The sequence below is a fragment of the Triticum dicoccoides genome, chromosome 3A (genome assembly GCF_002162155.2).
Source record: "Triticum dicoccoides isolate Atlit2015 ecotype Zavitan chromosome 3A, WEW_v2.0, whole genome shotgun sequence".
Classification (NCBI taxonomy): domain Eukaryota; kingdom Viridiplantae; phylum Streptophyta; class Magnoliopsida; order Poales; family Poaceae; genus Triticum; species Triticum dicoccoides.
This window is the reverse complement of record NC_041384.1, coordinates 512113910-512119109: the sequence shown is the minus strand read 5'-3', so window position 1 is coordinate 512119109 and position 5200 is coordinate 512113910.

Genomic DNA, 5200 nt, shown 5'->3' with positions numbered 1-5200 from the left:
CAAGTTGATCACCAAAACATAGATCAAGTGAATTACGTGAATATCCCATTATCACCATAAATAAGCACATGCAAGACATACGTCAAGTGTTCTCAAATCCTTAAAGACTCAATCCGATAATATAACTTCAAAGGGAAAACTCAATCCATTACAAGAGAGTAGAGGGGGAGAAACATCATAAGATCCAACTATAATAGCAAATCTCGCGATACATCAAGATCGTGCCAAATCAAGAACACGAGAGAGAGAGAGAGAGAGAGAGAGAGAGAGAGAGAGAGATGAAACACATAGCTACTGGTACATACCCTTAGCCCCAAGGGTGAACTACTCCCTCCTCATCATGGAGAGCGCTGGGATGATGAAGATGGCCACCGGAGAGGGATTCCCCCCTCCAACAGGGTGCCGGAACGGGTCTAGATTGGTTTTCGATGGCTACAGAGGCTTGCGGCAACGGAACTCCCGATCTAGGTTTCTTTCTGGAAGTTTGGGTATATAAGAGGTGTTGGAGTCGGGAACAAGTCAGGGGGGTCCATTAGGCGGCCACGAGATATAAAATCATATAAAACATATAAAATATAAAATAGCGATCTAGGTTTATTTCTAGGTTAATAGGCTAGTCCCAAAAATCATATAGAATAGCATATAAATGCATATAAAACATCCTAGATGGATAATATAATAGCATTGAACAATTAAAAATTATAGATACGTTGGAGACGTATCAGTAAGCGATGGCATCTCGCCGCGCCGAGTTCATCGCCGCCGGCGGCCAGACAGTTACATGGGCGCACTTTGAGGCTGCCATGGCCGAATGGGTGGTGGATCTAGAGGCAGCCAAAGCCGCACAGAAGGAGCAGAAAAGGCAGAAAGCAGTCAAGAAAAGAGAGTCCCACCGCCGCAAGAAAAAAGAGGCCGCATGCCGTGGTGAGTAGAGCTTGGCGGAGATCGAAGCACGGTGGGCTACCGCCTACAAGGCCGGGAACGAGAACGCCGACGTCTGGCCAGCATGCCCTGATGGCAGCATGTGAAAAGTAGTTTAAGTTTGTAGTATTAGAGAAAATTACTAGTAGTACTTTAAGTTTGTAGTATTAACGTACGCTGTCGGTAAGAGCATCCTTTGAGGGATTTGAGCATTGATTAGCATGTGTGCCCGTGTTTTTTTGCATTAAGCATTAGAAGATCACAAAACACACGGTTTCTATGACGTACCCGTCTGCGTTTTTTTGCGCTAATGACCCATAAGTCAGTTACCTGTGCGATGTTTCCTAATAAACCAGGCGTACCATTGACCGAAAAAAATCAAGTACACATGTACATTTTTTTGGAGACAGGATCTGCCAACTTTCTTTTTTCTCGCACACGAGTATTTTACTCGCTTCGTCTGTGTTGTGTGTTCCCCCCGCCCAAGTTTCAAGTTTCAAAGTGAAATTTTCATTAGGCGCACGATTTCATAATTTATTCCTCCAATCACATCCCATCCTCGATATCCCCCTCGTGCCTCCCCCTACCAGCATCTCAAACCGCCGCTGCCGCAACCACAGCTTCAACCACATCTACGTTCTGCTCGGATCCAGTCAAGTAACCCACCGATCTCATTCACAACCCCAGCCTGATTGCTTAAATGGCGCCTGGCTCTGGCCTAGATGAAGTCCCCCAGCGACTACCCCCCATGACTTAACAGGTAAGATCTGACCAGCTAAATCTTACCAATACCACTTGCAACGGCTATGATTTGTATGGTTGATGTATTAAGCATGTTCATACCTTGTTTATTTCAGTACTGCACACTGTGTGATGTTCAAATATTACCGTGCCCAGCTCAATTTCACCAATACCAGCAACAAACTTACAATACATGACTCAGTATATCACTAGAGATGTTGCCCATTTGCTATTTTTAGTGGATGCTAACCATGTTGTACTTAACATGCCTGTCCATGTACTTACGCAGGGTCATAACGGCCGATGCTATTGTTTGCCATCAAGGTTAGCTGCATCCCATGTCTTACAGTATTTCACATCATTTGTGCAATTGCAGTTTAACTTCTACCATTTACTGGTTGCGTGTAGGTACACATGTCAGTGGCACCGATCCATGCTTCAACCTAGAGGAACAGCTCGCATCCGCCGTCGCTCACTTTGGGCGGGCTCTGGCCAAGATGAAGTGCCCCAACAACTACCTCTCAGGACTTACCAAGTATGTACTCACCAGTTCAATCTTACCAATACCAGTTGCAATTAATGGCTATGTTCTGTATGGTCGATGTATTAAGCATGTTCTAGTAAACATGCCTAACACGGTTTTGCTACTTTCCCTACCTTTTTATAGACATATGGGCCATTCTCTGCTCTGGCAGCATGTGCCTTGTGATGTTTAACTATGCCAATTGCATTTTTATCAGTACCAGTTTTGATGTCTATTAAGCCTGTTGCAATTAACAGTTGAATCAATTTTTAAAAAGTTGTATTTCAATGGCTACAAACTTACAAAACATGACTTAGGATGTTGTTAAGCCTGTTGCAATTAACAGTTGTATCCATTTTTTAATCTGTCCATTTGCTACCATGCTACTCTCTGCAATGAAGATATACTAGAGATGCTGCTCATTTGCTATTTTTGGTGGATGCTAACCCTGTTCTACTTAACATGCCTGTCCATGTACTTATGCAGGGTCATAATGGCTAATGTTGTTGTTTTCCATCGAGGTTAGCTGCATCCCATGTCTTACAGTATTTCACATCATTTGTGCAATTGCAGTTTAACTTCTACCATTTATTGGTTGCCTATAGGTACACATGACAGTGGCACTGATCCATGCTTCGACCCAGAGGAATGGCTCACCTCCGCCGCCGCTGACTTTAGGCGGGCTCTGGCCAAGATGAAGTGTCCCAGCAACTACCTCTCAGGACTTACCAAGTATGTACTCACCAGTTCAATCTTACCAATACCAGTTGCAATTAATGGCTACGTATTGTACGGTCGATGTATTAAGCATGTTGTAGTAAACATGCCTAACATGTTTTAGCTATTTTCCCTACCTTTTTATAGACAACTGGGCTATTATCTGCTCTTTCAACACTTGCCCTGTGATGTTTAACTCTACCAATTGCATTTTTATCAGTACTGGTTTCAATGGCCATTAAGCCTGTTGCAATTAACAGTTGTATCCATTTTTAAAGAGTTGTATTTCAATGGCTACAAACTTACAAAACATGAATTAGGATGTTGTTAAGCCTGTTGCAATTAACAGTTGCATCCATTTTTTAATCCGTCCCTTTGCTACCGTGCTACTCTTTCGCAATGAAGATATCACTACAGATGATGTCGTTTTATTACCATTTGCTATTTTTGGTGGATGTTAACCCTGTTGTAATTAACATTGGCTTTCCATGTACTTACACACGGCTACAATGGGCGATGCCGTTGATTGCCGTCGAGGTTAGCTGCATCCCATGTCTTATACACCATCTATTCCTAAATATAAGTATTTTTAGAGATTCCAATATAGACTACATAAGGAGCAAAATGAGTGAATCGAGATTCTAAACTAAACTACATATATAATTCTATATACATCAGTGGACTTTAGGATGGTAAGTAATGTGTTGCCTTTTCAAAAAAAATACTTGTACTTAGGAACATAGGTAGTTGTTTTTTACATCATTTATGCAATCTCAATTTAGCTTCTAACATTTACTGGTTGCTTGTAGGTGCATATATGAGCGGTACTAATCCACGCTTCGATCCCTTTTGCATATGGGGCAATGATATATTCATGAACAAGCGTCAAGTGAGGAAACTAAGAAAGATTGTTAGGTGAAAGAAACGGGTGATTGGAATTAAGCTCTTTATTTACACTTTCTCGAAGACAATAGTGAACTTTAGGATGGTAAGTAATGGGTTGCCTTTTCCCCCTGCCCACAACAAGTTACTCTATTAGACCTCAATATCAGATATTTTTCCCTTTTCAGTGGTTTCCAAAGCTATTTACTGATGATTACCTTGCAAACTACATGACCGAAGTGGAGGCAACTAAGGTTAAAGTATATAATTCATGCTACCATGATAATGCTCTAGAAGTCTTCCTGGAGGCGGTGAAGGATGGGCGCGCGATCGTCACAAGGGGTTGGAAAAAAGTGGTTCGTGCCTATGGCATGCAGGAAGGCACATTATGGGCATTCCGCTTCTTCAACACCGTCGCAGTCAAAATGATTTACACTTGTCTCTTCACCTTTACCGCCTTTAAATATTGTGGTTCATCATAGTTAATTGCTGCCTAATCCTGTAATTACTGAACATATTGTACTGGCAATTTTATTTATGGATTCGTTGTTGAACCATTGTGCTGAGAATTTGAATTGCACGTTTCATATTTCAAAATTTCTAATTTGAATAATAAATTACAGGCAAAAATAAAAAGAGAACATATGGTCATGGAACTTTGCAAACGGTTCTGGCAGTAAAAGCGCTTGTGATGGATAACCCAATGCCACACAGTTTTCTACATCAAATCATGTGTGATGTAGTTCATTAAAGCAAACAGTTAACCAAGGCAGATCGTGTGTGATGGTAACACCTTTCACACACGAGCGTATACATAAAACTGTGTGGGATGTACATACGAACGAAAACATTTTCCCTGGATTGACTGTGTGGGATGTACATAAGAATGGAAACGTATTCCTTGGATTGACTGTGTGTGATATACATATGAGCGGAAATGTTTTTTCTGGGATTCACCCTATCGCACACACTCACTTGGCGACGGTTCCAAATGTCATCGCGTAAAGGGGTTAAAAACTGTTTGTACAGCACCGACGCATACTAGTGTGGCCATGTGTTGTCGAATGAGTGGGTGCACCCCAGAAATCCGACCTATCACTTCCAGTAGCCTTGCCCCTCTAGGGTCTGCACACACCGGATGTCTGGCTCACTGTCAGATGTCCGGGGCCTCACTAGTGTGCCGGATGTCCGGATCCTCTGTTTCTCCTCTACACCCTTTGTGTTTCACAAGGCCATCTCACTGTGCCGAACGTCCGGCCTTTGGCCCGGATGTCCGGCCTAACACTGGCACTTACACCACAACGGCCATATTTGCTCCACCACTATATATAACCTTCTTCCTCTTTTGGGAAACGTTGACCATTCAGTTTGAGCAAACCCTAGAACACATTTTACTCTCTCTCTCTCTCTCTCTCT